Below are 14720 nucleotides of genomic sequence, written 5' to 3' on the forward strand. Positions count from 1 at the left end.
CCCCTGGTGCCCACCCTTCTGTCTCTCCTCTTTGCAAGAAGCACCTTGCAACAGGGTGTCAAGATGTCCCTTTCCCCAGGGTCCGTGGTTCTTCCACCCCAAACTGCATAGGCCACCAGGCTCCGGACAACTGTGCATCATTTCAAGAAGCCATTCGAAGATAGATACCTTTCTTTTCCCAAAACCATTCTCACCTAGAAGGGCAGACAGGGGTCTCATTATTTGTGAGGATGAGAAAGATACAAACAAGGAAATATTAATTCAGGCAAAAGGTTCACTCTTTCTTTTTTATGTACAAATTATGCAACGTAATTGTTTTACGGTGATTAATATTATTTCAGGGGCCTAACAAACAGCATTTACAATGCAAATCTCCAGGCTGCAGAAAGGTACGGCAATCAGGAGGCGAGTGGTGGCTGCTGGATGCCATGAGGCTGGGCTGGAGTGAGTGGGAAAGGGTCACACGGCTTCCCTTCGAACACGGTGTCCAAAGTCACACGAGCCCACGGTGGCTTCTCCCTCTCCCCTCCCAGCAGAGGCTTCAGGAAGACTCTCCAAATCCGCTGAGCGTGCCTTCTGAGCATTATGGCAACGTCTCCACTTCCACTCTCCCTTCCTGAGGTTTCCCTTTAAAAAGTCACATGCTTTCACTCCTAACCAAGAGAAAGGCACATGACTAGCTGGTGGGAAGATGGGGTATTGGAAAATAACAACATGGGGAAATGTGTCAAAAATACCCATCTGTTCTAATCTATCCCCTCATTAATAACCTCACCTCCCCCCATTGAGGCAGAAAATGCAGGAGGCCTCCCACTGTGCTGTATCCACCACCCCCCCCCCCCCATCTCCTGGTGCCATCTCAGTCGCGTGATCTCATGCTTTGATGTCCTTCGATTCCTTAAAAGTGTGATTAGCACACACTTTGCACACACGCAGCCGGTTTTAGTCGCTGTTCACCAGCGAGAACCCCCCAAGCTCGACACCAAGTGTCCTTGTGAGATGGTTATTCTCTCTAACTCAGCTTCCCTGCGCAGAAGAGCTCCTGGTACCGGATGAAAAATCACCTGCTCAAACAGCACAAAACACATCCCAGGGAAACCTCCGTTGTCACTCTGGGATGCGATTTCTCCGTATAGCGTCGCTTGCAACGTCCTGTGTTATAAATGTATCAATTCAATAAGTGTGAAATTTTCTAGAGAGAGAAAAAAATCGTAGTGTGGCATCTACATGGCTGAATCGTTAATTTGTTAGAGCAACAATATCAGTGCAATGTTGCAACTGGTTTCCTTAGTAACATGTTCAAGGATATAGGAAAACATTTTGGGGTAATAAAATGTTCCCATTTGAATTTTGAATAAACTTTCACATGAGGTAAGGAAGTGATATTCTAAAAATAACAGATTAAGCAATCAATTAACTTATTCAGTTATTCCATGAAACTTTAAAGTATGCAAACATTGTGCTTACTGGAAATACGACAGGTTACCCAGAATCGTGTCTGACTCTGCTGGTCAGTTAAATTTTGAAGAATTATTTGGACATGTTTTCCCGTTTAACACTCAGCAATGGATAGAAACAGCTCACCTGGGTATTCTAAAATGAAGAGAGTTTATTCTTAAGGGTCCAATAATAAAAAATAGATTACCTCCTTGGTGCTAGAATTCAGCAGCCCAGATTTCCAAATCATATTTTCTAGGGCAATGGTTTTCAAACTCCACCATGCATGAGAATCCCCTGGAGGACTTGTTAAAACAGATGGCAGGGCCCTACCAGTGCCTGTGATTCAGTAGCGCTGAGGTGGGACCTGAGAATCTGCATTTCTGACAAGTCTCCAGGCAGTACTGATGCCTCCCGTTCAGGGACTGCACTTTGAGAACCATGTTCTAGGGGAAGCCTGCAATGGATCACTCCAGGGGCCCCTGGGTGGCTCAGTCAGTTAAGCATCCGACTTCGGCTCAGGTCATGATCCCACCATTTGTGGGTTCGAGCCCCACGTTGGACTCTGTGCTGACAGCTTGGAGCCTGAAGCCTGCTTCAGATTCTTTGTCTCCCCCTCTCTCTACTCCTCCCTTGCTTGTGCTCTGTCTCTCTCTTTCTCTCTGTCAAAAATAAATAAACATTAAAAAAAAAAAGATAAATAAATAAAATGGATCACTCTGGTCCTGAACCACGAAATATATACCTTAACAATGAACAGATGATTTTCATATCACTCTAAGATAATCTGAATCCTAAAGCAACGTCACGGTCAGAACTTCTCTTTTCTTTTCTTATACATCGTTTATAAAAATCTTAAGGAGAAAGGTCCATTCTCCTGGAAGACAGAGAAATGCAGATGGACACAGAGGCTAATACCTCTAAAGAGGACAAGTCAGGAGCTGGGCCCCTCCCGGGATCAGGCCAACATCACACAGTGTGGAGCAGGGACCCTATTTGTAATCACCTCCATTCTTAGTGCTTAGCGGACAGCCACACATGAAGCAGGAGCTCCATAAATGTTGGCTAGATGTGCTTCCGTCCTTAAGGCCACAATCAGCGAGTACCTTGGTTTTGTTACGGATTTTCCTAAATGTATTCACAAAGTCATCGGTGACGGGGAAATGCTTAAATCACAGTCCTCGCCCTTTTGCTCCTGATATGATAATCCGGCTCTCCAGGTAGACAGTCAGCTTATAAAATGGATAGTGCCCTGGGCTGGAGTCAGGACATCTTGCTTCTGGTCCTGAATTTGCCCCAACTTGCCACTGACCTTGGGCTTTCTTTCCTCCATCCCCAGGAGGGTCAGACCGGCATTCTCTGACAATGCCTTCCAGCTCTGGTAATGCAGGAGTCAACCTTGTTTGGGTTTGGGTTTTTTGTTTTTGTTTTTGTTTTTGTTTTCCTCTTTCTGTACCAAATCAATTTCAGTCTGAGGTAAAGGAAATTCCCAAATTACTGTTTTGTATCTTGCAGAGGATTGCTTCCCACAGCTAATTTCTCAAGTTCAGTTTCCTTCCTCCAGAAGCTTGCTGTGTCCACATTTCAATTAATTGCCTATTGGCACACACCCGACTCCAAATATTTGTGCAGTTCCCGAGAAAGCCTCATTCAGCTAAGTACCTGATCGCATCAACCTGCTCTCTGGTTCCAACATCTCAGAATATCCAAGCAAGGAAATATGCAAATGCCAAAGTCACCCAGAGAGAATTCATCAGGGGAGGCAGTCATTGGAGGCAGAAAGAGAAGCTCAAATGAAAGATATTATCGCTCACTGGAGATGAAGGAAATCGGGGTGGGGGAAGGGAGGAAGTGGAGAATCTGGAGACTGGAGATGCTCGCATCTAACGGCACAGGATGCGGTGTCTTCAGAGAAGGGCTGAGCAGATCGGCTGAGTTACAAATACACTATGGCAGCACTTGTCTTAGAAGTCGCAGAAATGGGAGTGTTATTAGAGAGGCTACCCCAAGTCTCAGTGCCAAATAAATTCAGCGCTCCTACTTGCTGACAAACTCCTACCATTAGAATCACTCTTCAGTGTGTTTTATAACATTGCAAAATGGTTGGGATAGAGTGCTTGCTAACAAAAGTGGTAGAGGCAAAATTATAGCAACACAGGATCTCCGGTGCATCGGGAAAAAAAGACAGGAAAAATATTCCAATGCTGGCTTGCCTCTGGGTAGTGAGATCATCAACAAGTTTGTCCCCTACGTATATATTCTTTCACTTTCCAAGTTTTCTGCCATTGATAAGTACTGCTCTCCTGCTTGTAAGGTTAAGAAAAGAGAAAACCTTTTAAAAGTTGTTTGTCACAATAAGAATGCTTTGAAGGTAAGCCACTGACTTCAAAAAGCTCCTGGTAACATGCAAATCTGTCACTTAAAAGGGACTGTCCGTTAACTGCTTTGCATCGTTTGGTTTGTCGTCTTGGCCACTCTCATCCTAGAAAGCCAGATCAGGGCCAAGAAGCACTTTTCCTTCATCTGGCATCCTGTGAGCTTATACTGATCCAGGCACAGGATGGGCATTAAGTGTGGACCGAATTAATTGTACCAAAAACACAGAGCTGCAGATCTCAGAGGAAATGGAACCCAGGATGAGCTTTGAAAGAACAAGGGTGATCTGGAAAGGCTGGAGCAGAGTAAGCCCCAGGGGACGGTGTATTACAGGAGTCCCAGTGGAGAAGAAAACAGCATGAGGGTCTTAAGCATAGGCCTGAGGAGGGGAGCAGAGGCAAAACGGAGTGGGGTGGGGACCCCCCAGGGCCTAAACCCCCTTATAGCACAGTTTCACAGATAGCCAGCCCTGTCCTATGGCATAGTAGTAGCTCGACAGCTTTCGACGTTCTTCTGTTGAGCTCTGGTTTCACGGTTACTCCATTCATGGAGGCACCAATCGCAAAATGGCAGTTAAGTGAAGGAAAACATGCAAAGCTTCTTCAGAGTTGGCTGGGTCTGCCTCGCCTGGACCGAGGACGTGGTGCTGAGTGCTAAAGAAATCTCCAGGGAAATGCCAGTCACTTTAAAGTTTGAGCAGGAGCCCACAGCAAGACTAGGGGATGTAAGGAAGAAATAGGAGGCACAGCCAAGAAATCGAAGGACCAGGATGACAGAAGGACTTTGACAAAACATAGTGACACAATGTAGATGGGTTCATTGCCACCACACCTGTCCCCCCGCCCCCCTGCCCCAGGAAATGACTTATGTCAAGTAAATGGAAAAAATATTTCCCTGATTTTTCTCATTTGAGGCAAGCCACTTACGCATAAAATTATACCTGCTTATTTAATACATATTTATTGAGTGCCCACCATGTGTTAGGAGCTGAAAGTTGGTAATGAACAGAGCAGTACCCTGGCCTTGTGGAATGGGTGAGCTGGAAGGAACATTTACTCTCGAGTTTAGCAGCTGCCGTTTACCGATGAAGAGATCACAGCCCACTACAGGGAAGCGGTATGACCAAGAGCTAGTACATTTCCACCATCGCTGATTATCAGGAGGCTTTACGCCTTGTGACTTCTCGGGATTTCCCCTCCCTACCTGCAATGGTGAAAGTTCTTACCCACCAGGGCTTGTTAAAATGTCACCTAAACTCCATGAAGCTTTTCCTATGCCTTCCTTTGGGTTCCCACTGTCCTCTCTGCCCCTGTAACAGCATTTGTCACAGTCTGCCTTGAACTTTCGTGAGTACACATCTGTCCCTCCGCTCCATTCGGAGCCCCCTGAAGGCAGAGATGACTTCCTACTCATCATACATTCTCAGCACCAGCACGGCTGGAGGGAATAACATTTATGGAGGAGCCACCCAAACCTGGAAACTGTGGTAAATACTTTTTACACACTGTCACGTGTAATCCTCAAGATGGATATTTGATTTAAAGACGAGGAAACAGGGGCACTGGGTGGCTCAGTCGGTTAAGTGTCTAATTCTTGATTTCAGCTCAGGTCATGATCTCGCAGTTCATGGGTTCGAGCCCTATGTCGGGCTCTGTGCTGACAGCGTGGAGCCTACTTGGGATTCTCTCTCTCCCTCTCTCTCTGCACCTCCCCCTTCTCTATCTCTCTCAAAATAAATAAACTTAAAAAAAATTAATGTAACGATGAGGAAACAGACACTCGGAGAGCTTAGATAACTTGCTCAAAGTCACAAAGCCAAGTGAAGAAGCCACAATTCAGCCAGTTCTATCTAGCTCCAAAGCTAGAGCTCTCAGTGTCTATCATCTATCTATCTATCTATCTATCTATCTATCATCTTCCTATCTATCTATATTCTCTGCTCTGTAAACTCTGTAAACTCCATGAGGTCAAAGATGGTGCCTGTCCTATACATAGCACTCAGCACGGTATCTAACACTGTGGTATCCTGCTGGTCACATAGAACAACCCTGAGTCCATGTGGGAGGGACCTACACAAATGCGTGAGTACCACAAGGCCAGGGCAATTGGGGTCATCATGGAGGCTGTCTACCAACAGAGGGCACCATGTAGAAAGTTGCTACTTAAACAGTTCTGCCGTTACCATGTTCAAGGGCAGAAGTGAAAATGAACTCACGGTAACCTTAACGCAAAAAACAAACATAAAGCGAGCCCTCAGAAGACAAGGATATAATTTCCTAGAGATGCAGAACCATATGGGCAAGCAATAAAGCCAGGTAGGGGCTGGGGAAACGGCGATGCAACCAAGATCCACGGAAGAGCGGGGATGGGATGCTGGGACTATTGCAGTGGCAGGGTATGCAGAGGCACCCTTAGGAGAAGCCTGGCACACAGCACAGGGCTGAGAAGACCCTCGCTGTTTAAATCCATTTCACTTCCTAATCCCTGAGCCAAATCCGCCAGGGGACTGCTTTCCTTCCAGTTTACTTCCAGCTCCTGTCCGTTCCCCACCTCTTCCCGGCCACTGCTCCCTGGCTTTCCCTCAGTTGCAAACACCAGATCGAGATTGTCCAAAGCTCCAGAGTAAACCAGAGAAGGTTCAGTGGGTCCACATTTCCATCGCCTTCTTCTAACTCCAGCCAAGAAATGACCACATGGAGAACACATCTGGGAGACTGGTAAAAAACACAGATGGTTTCCCACTGGGCCCCTTCGATATTTTTTTTAGTATCTACAAAAAGGAAAAAAAATCTACCTCTCCGTTTACCCGCTTTCTTTCGTTGTGGGCTGAGAGCTAGACAACACATGGACATCCTCTGTGTACTACCTTCTGAGAAGCTCAGACCCAGTCGGAAGCTTGTGAGGCTCCTCGACTTGGGCCTTCCTTACAGGCAACGGGAGGGCTGGCTTCTCCTTCTGCTCCCCGTGGGGCCCAGCCCCGTGCTTAGAAAAGAACTCTCGAGAAGATTTGTGGGAGCTCAACATTCGAACACCTCAACCCCCACCCCCACAATTTCCAACCTTCCTTTTGCTTTTTTAAAAAAACCGTCCTGCGAGATCTGTGTTTTTAGTGTGACCTACCTCAAATCCTTTTTGTAGGCAGGCAGGGAATAAGTGAATAAATAAACAAGTAAGTGAAAACTGGACTCCCTCCTGCCTGGGGGTACTTGTGTAGGGCTTTATCAGCTCCACTTCCAGAAAATCCACCCTAACGGAGACTGAGCGAAGAAACAACAGTTTGGGAACTCAGCGGGTTCCTGGTGGTTTTTTTTTTTGTTTTTTTTTTTTGTAACCTAGATAAGCCTGGGCGCCTCCAGTAAATTCCCCTTTGATTGGTATGTTTCATCAGTTGAACTGTAATTGGTGCAAACAGGTAATTTGGAGATTACAAGATTTATTCTTCTATAACAGTGATTACTGATTGCTAATGATAGTGCTGATTTTTAGGTGTTTAAAACCTTGACAGTTACAATACTCAAGTGATTTACTACAGTGTCTTAGAGATAGCCTCCTTCGGTTCCCTGAGGACAGAGTCTGTCTGTGTCCTCCATGAGCTCTGCCCAAAGACCCATGGGCGTGTGTGTGTGTGAATAAATGCTTATTAATATTAATATTATTATTAACAATAATAATGACTACAGACTATAAAGCCTTCATCCAGAATAGTGAGTCACTCAATCCACTTGTAATTTCATGGATTTTGAAGTGTATTCCTTCTCTTCCCAGTGCCTAATTCAATGAGGTGTTAGGATTATTAGCTCTAGAAATAATTGGCCTTAAAGGTACATCATAAAAGGCCGAAGTCATAAACCCTCCTCCCTGACATTTGGAGAGGCTCTAGTTTGGAGGCACTCAGAGGAGCCAGAACTACCCAGTAGCTGCCTTCTTGCCACCCCAGGGAAAGGAGCTAGACAAGGCTGCCCTGGCCGGGTGCCAGCTCAGGAGCCAGGCACCGCCTTTGGGCGCACTCCCTTGTTATCCCGTGTTAACAGGCCAGGCGCGAACATGTCAAAACACTGGCGTGTGAAGTGAATGGAAAGTGGCAGTGCCCAGACAGGAAAGTTGCCCTCCTCCACCCAGGGGGCCCTGCACGCAGGGTGTGGGCGCCCAGTCCTCCCAGGATTAAGCCTGGCACTCACACACTTGCCAGCAAGGAGCGCCGACATGATAAACTCAGGCCGACTAACTCAGAAACATGTACCCAATTACCACTGGGTCAGGCCTTGTACCCAGCACATAATAGCAACTCCTCAGCCTCGGTATCTGTTCATTTTTCTTTTTTGTTGAGGCTGTAAGTGAGGAACAGCACATGCCACCCCCCATTTCCTGCCGCTGGGTCTTGACATGAGCTGTTCACTGCGTATGTGACACTGCACCTGTTAGGGCAAGGCCAGCTCAGAGCCACTTCCGTCCCTGCCTCTCCCTTCCTTCTCCTACCCATGCTGGGTAATGCCTCCCTTCTCTCAAGTCCCATAAAATTCTGCTGGCACTCTGAAGGGGTGGGTGACATTTCTCTGAGCAGTGCCAAGCATCTGGGCATGGGGTGCCCTCTAGTTTGCAAGAATACCAAAGAGTTTGGTGTCCTTCTGCACTCAGCCTACTGCCTCATGTGTAACCTGTGTTCCAGAAGGCTATCTGACACAAGCAAAAGCTTTCCTCTTGGTGGGCAGGGTCATACAACTTTAGAGCACTCAGTGCACCACTGAGGAAATCTGTCTGACCCCTTGACCTCAGGGAGGAAGAATCAAAGGCTTAAGTGGGTGGGGAGAGTCGCCCAAAGACTTTTGGTCAATGGTGATATAGGACAGAAGATTTCTTAGCTAGAAAGTTCTAAGAAAGAGTCGCTTACAAGTAAACGAACAAACAAAAACTTCCTAGACCTTTGGCTCTCAGGAAAGAGCAGATCTTATGATTAAACCCAACATTCGTGGCCATCCAGGTGTCTGGCTATTTGTGGTGTGAACACAGGCACATCCCATATTCGAGGCCACAGTGAGAATCACTACACCAACCCTTACATGGCATTTTACAATATGCACATATGCCATATGGTCATTCTAACAATTTTTAGTGTACTTGTTCCTACCATTTTCCCTAAAAGGAAACTCTGGTGAAAGGTTTTTCCCAAAGTCACACAGCACGTGGGAAAGCTAGGTCTTGACCCCAGAATTTTGATTTCAAGCCCCATATTTGTGTCTTTTGCCCCAAAGCTGCCCCTCTCAGCTCAACTCCATGGAAACAAAGTCTTAGTACCTCTCTTTGGCCTGTAGTTTCTGGAGACAGGTGCTTTTAATCAGGTTTTATCTTTTACTTTCCTCATGTAACCCTACAACGTATCCATCAGATTGTTCCCATCCTGCTTTTAAAAGCCTCTGAAAGGCTGCATATATGAGGCTTTCTGGGGTGTCAACTGGAAATAGGGGACTGTGGTCTGGCCTGGATGACATCAATACCTTGCCCCTCAGGCCAAGTTCAAATCTGCCACAGTCTGTTCTTTCCTGAAGAATTGGGGAAGGTTTGCTCTTGCTAGGGGACCCTCCCATCACCATCAACATGAAGTTACAACATAATTAATCTCCACTTGAGACAGAAGAGAAACGCGGGAGTGTTTGGCCCGCTTCCCGTGGCTGACGCATCCCTCTCCCCTGAAGGAGAAAGGAACGAGGTTACAAACTAAACTGCTGGACTCAGGTTGGCTCCCCTAGCTTTTGTTACAGGAGGCACGATGATTTTGAAATAGAAAGAAGCAAATCCAGCTGTCAGCTGGAGTAGCTGTCAGGACAAACTCATACTGGTGAGCTCCTAAAGACTCTTCTAACATATCAGCCGCATGGTCACTCTCTGGGGCTTTTCTGACTAGGATCAAGTCGGTATTTGACAATGCACTAAACCCCCGTCAAACAGGGGAAGTGGTGGGGACGAGGCCAGATCGTCGGTCCTTCTCACTCTTGTGAGGACCTGTGGTCCTCACTGCTCCATGTTGACTTTGAGAACTTCATTTGGTCATTGCATAAGGCCAAGGTAAGTCTCTCTTACTTTCTGTCTCTCAAGGGCTTTGAGAACAGCAGAGTATTTTCCAGAGGATATGAAAGCAGAACCAGCCAGGAACGCAGATCATCGTTCTCTACAAAGTTTCACAGGTGGTTGCTCCCTTTCTGTATTAAAATCTACGGCTACCTTTTCTCTCTTCCGCCCTCCCCCACTGCAGAGGCTTTGATGCAATCATCAGCACCTCGACATGATTTTGAGCAATCCCCATTCACACGCACACCCAGAGTCTTGCTTAAATACAACATGAGTCATCATTTCACATTCATTACCAGCCATCTTCAAGGATCCCAAGAGAAGCTTGGTCTGATAGTCTCTAAGGTGAGGAGTCTGGGTTTGCTGATTACAAGTGAGAACCCGGTAGAACTTCCCAGATGAGCAGCTGGGCACCAGCTCAGTGAGTTCGTCCCCTAGCGTTGCTGCTGTGTGGTCTTGGGTATTCAAGAGCTCAGTTGCCAGAAACATGCACCAACCTCTGCCATCCTGGTGGCATGGAAGATCGAAGAGGGCTTTGGGCCAGATGACTTCATGAATTTCTTCCCCCTGCTCTGGCTGTTCCTTTCTGTGACATCATAACGATAGCAGTAGGTGGGCCCCTGGAGCTTATTCCAATTTGAAGGAAAAACTCTTAGGTGTGTGTTCTCCATTCTCCTTCTCCTCATCTTCCCTTCCTCCTTTCTAGCACTCACAAACCAGGGCTAGGTCAATGACACCCATCCAGACACAATATTCCCAGAGAAGACAGGCCAGGGGCCAATGGCCCATAAAGGCATCTTGAGGTATGCGGTGTGTCTTTTCTGCATCAGGGGGAACAGCCCTAGTGAGGACATGCCTTGGCAGAGAAGAGGAGGGACTCACATTGCAGATGTGGTATCTCTTTCAGCATCAAACGGCACCGGCAGGCACAGGCCCCAAACTCCAGACTCTGCTCATGTACTGAGCCAACCCCTTGAAGCCATGACAAATCCTCACAAAGCTTGGTGAGCTCACAAGCTAAAGCTGCCAACAGAACTACCCAGGGAGCCCATCCTGAGATGTCGGGGCCCAAGGTGGAAAGCTCCGGCTCTGTACACCCTCACCCTAGAGAATTTCTGCGGAGACTACGGAAGAAAGATGGGGCATATTTCTGGGGCCAATCAGAACCCCCTACTCTCCTCCCTGAGCAGACCACAGACCATCCCACAGGACTGCACAGGGGTGTAGAGGGGCACAGGAGGGCACTGAATGCCCTCAGTGACCTAGTTCCACCCCTCCCTCCCCCCACCTGTCCAGTGATTCACTTCCAGCAGGAAGGTTCTGCTCACATGAGAGTCATGGAGGTGGCAATGGAAAAATCTCTGCATATCTTTTCTAGGGCTGCCACTACAGCTGGGCAGCTTAAAAACAACAAATTTATTCCCTCACATTTCTGGATGCTAGAAATCCAAACTCAAGGGAACAGGGCCATCCATGCTCCCTTTGAGGATTCTGGGGAAGAATCCTTCCCCGTCTGTCCCTAGCTTCTGGTAGTTGCTGGCAATCTTTGGTGCTCCTTGGCTTATAGATGCATCATTCCAAACTCTGCCCTCATCGTCACATGCCCTTCTTATAATGGCCCTTGTTCGATTTAGGGCCTACCCTAATCTACTATGACCTCAGCTTAACTTAAAATTCAATCTGCAAAGACCCTATTTCCAAATAAGGCCACATTCTGAGGGTCCAGGTAGACATGAATTCTGGAGTGACACTGTTCAACCCACTAAAGTTACCCCAGCTTGAGAAGCCTACGCTGACTGCTAGTGTCGGCGTTTCATGCACCAAATCCAGCAATTGGAATAAGCTCCAGGGATGCATCCACTCTATCCTTGCTACTCAACAAGAAAGGAAGAAGAGGTTGATAGAGCACAACACAGGTGGCAGTTATGGAAGAAATAAGACTATTTCACCTAAAAAATAAATTGGAGTTCAACATGTAGGCTGCAGGAGAGGGGAAGGGGGGAGCATCGATGGGCAGGAAGAGCATCTGAGCCCACAAGCCCTGCCCGCCTGGAGGTGTGCTGGGCGGGCCTGGCCGGCACATGGAGCATTGGAGCAAGAGCTGAACTGCAAAGGTCAGCAAGGGCTGGATCACAGCAGAACTTGCCAGCCACACCAAGGAGCTTCAGACCTATTTGAGAACCAAGAGGGAGTCACTGAAGGGTGTTAAGCAGAAGAGGGACTGAGATTTCCCATGCAGGGAGGTGACAACTTTGGGTTAGTGGGTTAGAGTAGCATGGAGGCAGTATGTGGGATTTGTTACAAGTCATTTATCACAGATAATAAGTGAAGACCAAAGAGAATTTATTTTTTAATAAAATTTATTTTGAGATAGAAAGAGAGAGAGCACACGAGTCAGGAAGGGGCATAGATAGAGGGAGACAGAGAATCCCAAGCAGGCTCCCCAACACGGGGCTCGATCTCATGAACCAAGAGATTGTGACCTGAGCTGAAACCAAGAGTCTGATGCTTAACCAACTGATCCACCCAGGAAGATTTATTTACTTTCATAAATTACAGTTGATCCAAAGATTATGCTTATAATAACACCACACTCATTCTCTTGCATTCTGATTATTTTATTGTACATCAGGTGCTTATACCCAACAGCAGGAAGTGCCAACATCACCCCTCTTGTGGCACCATGGTCAAAAAAAAAAAAAAAGGCTAAGGACACTGCCCTAGATGGGTGACCTAGATGCTCAGCTATGACTTCACAGAAATCCAGGAAAGAAACGAGAAGGATTTAAGACCAACGGTTTTCAAATGTGTAGCCATTCAATGCTCTTCAAACAATATGAAAAACAGATAAGCATGCAATTGCTCTGTTTATATCGGGGATGAGAAGCCACTTATACAGCTTGCTCAATACCCCCTTCCGCTGCAACTTCAGAAGGCTCCCAAAGGATGAATAAAACAGTTTGAAAGCCACTGGCCTAGACCAATGGGGAGAGAGTAGCAATGAGCATCTTGAGAGACAGTGAGATGCAGAAAGCTAGGAATCAACGTCTCAGTTGTGGGCTCAGGATGGGCAGAAAGGGTGCAAGTAATGGCACGTTATTGGACGAGTTGCTAGAGTTTCAGGTTTTTTTCTGGTCTGAGGAACTGGGAGGGATATCAAAGGAACAGGTTGGGGAGAAAGATGAAGCCTTCCATAAGCTGAACTGCAGGTACATGTGGGACACATAGCCAGGAGGCCAGGGGAGAACTGGAAGAGGGAACTCAAGAGAGATGTCCCACCCAGAGAAATGGATGGGGAGTTCATCAGTATTTGGTGGCAACTGGAGTCCAGGGGAAAGAAAAAGCCGCCCAGAAAAACAAAAACCAAAACATGATATAAGAGAAAAGAAAAGGAGGGAGCACCTGGATGGCTCAGCCGGTTGAGCATCCTACTCTCGATTTCAGCTCAGGTCATGATCTCTCAGTTTGTGAGATGGAGCCCCATGTTTGGCTGTGTGCTTGACAACATGGAGCCTGCTTGGGATTCTCTCTCTCCTTCTCTCTCTGCCCCTCCCCTGTGCACTTTCACTCTCTAAATTAATTAATTAATTATTAATTTTTTAAAAATACAGGGAAAAAACCTATAGGATCTTGATAAATACCAATATTTAATAGGTGCTCAGAGAGAACAGGGGGTAAGCAGGCTCCCTCTTAGGAGCAAAGAAGGAAGAGAGAGAAGGGATAATCACCACACATTTTCTTTTTATTTATTTTTTAATGTTTATTTATTTTTGAGGGAGAGAGACAGAGTGCGAGTGGGGGAGGGGCAGAGACAGAGAGGGAGACAGAATCTGAAGCAGGCTCCAGGCTCTGAGCTGTCAGCACAGAGCCCGATGTGGGGCTTGAAGCCACGAACAGTGAGATCATGACCTGAGCCAAAGTCGGATGCTTAATCAACTGAGCCACCCAGGAACCCTGATCACCACACATTTTCCATGTTCCCAAGACACTGAGGTTATTCTCACAGTCTAAGAACATCACAAAGAATTATTGTAGAGAGCTATTTCTTCATTTCAACTGGATTCAGGGATAGGGATTTTCTCCTTTACAAATACATCTCATGCTTAACAGAGGCCCTGGAATGGAAGTGCTTTATAAATATTTGTTGAATGAGTGAGTTAATTAATGAATCTTTAAGAACTGTTTGGGGAAAGCATTACAAAAGCTTTAAGAGCTGAGCAGAAGTATTGAGGGATCAGGGTAAACTTGAGGACCATCTGGAATGTTCCCCAGGAGAGAAAACACACCAAACTGTGTGTTGGCTCCCCGAAGACCCACATAGGGCAAGATTTAGGGATGAACAATAGAAGCAAAGGGAAGCCAGCCCAAGTGGCCTTCATGGCCCTGGAGCACAGGTAGACAACACTGCATGGAATGCAGCCAAACAGCCAAGAGGAAATGGAAATTATGGGATGCGCTTAAGGAAACTTAAAGTAATAAAAATAGAAATTCTGGATTTGGGTTCTCACTTACTATTGAAACTATACTTGAGAAGTGGGGCAGACAGCCCTGGGGGGAATAATGCCGAATCAGCAGCATAGCTGCCTTGCCCTTGGAAATTAGGCTTACTTTCACTCCTGACCCTATCAGCAAAATCTAAGCTCCAGCAATGTTTCCTTCTTCCAAACAACCAAATAGAGTGGCAGATCTCAGACCAGGGAGAGCAAAGCCCCCTGAAGGGAACCATGTCCAGAGTCTACCTACTTTGGCAGACCCTCCCTGTGATATTCAACAGGAAGGATACCCCCTACTGGGCAGAAGTTTATTTGCTCCTTAAAAAGGAAGTCCTCGATTTACCTTTTATG

General features: G+C 46.7%; 1 long non-coding RNA gene across 1 annotated transcript; it reads right to left on the reverse strand.

Annotated features, from left to right (window-relative positions):
- Window positions 1–283: 283 nt before the first annotated feature.
- Window positions 284–10444, reverse strand: LOC122227198. Its single transcript, XR_006205920.1, has 3 exons — window positions 10173–10444; window positions 1065–1152; window positions 284–653 (listed from the first exon to the last, which is right to left on the reverse strand). It is a non-coding gene; the product is annotated as an uncharacterized LOC122227198 (long non-coding RNA).
- Window positions 10445–14720: the final 4276 nt, after the last annotated feature.

Source organism: Panthera leo, chromosome C1, assembly GCF_018350215.1.
Source record: "Panthera leo isolate Ple1 chromosome C1, P.leo_Ple1_pat1.1, whole genome shotgun sequence".
In the NCBI taxonomy this organism is placed as follows: Eukaryota; Metazoa; Chordata; class Mammalia; order Carnivora; family Felidae; genus Panthera; species Panthera leo.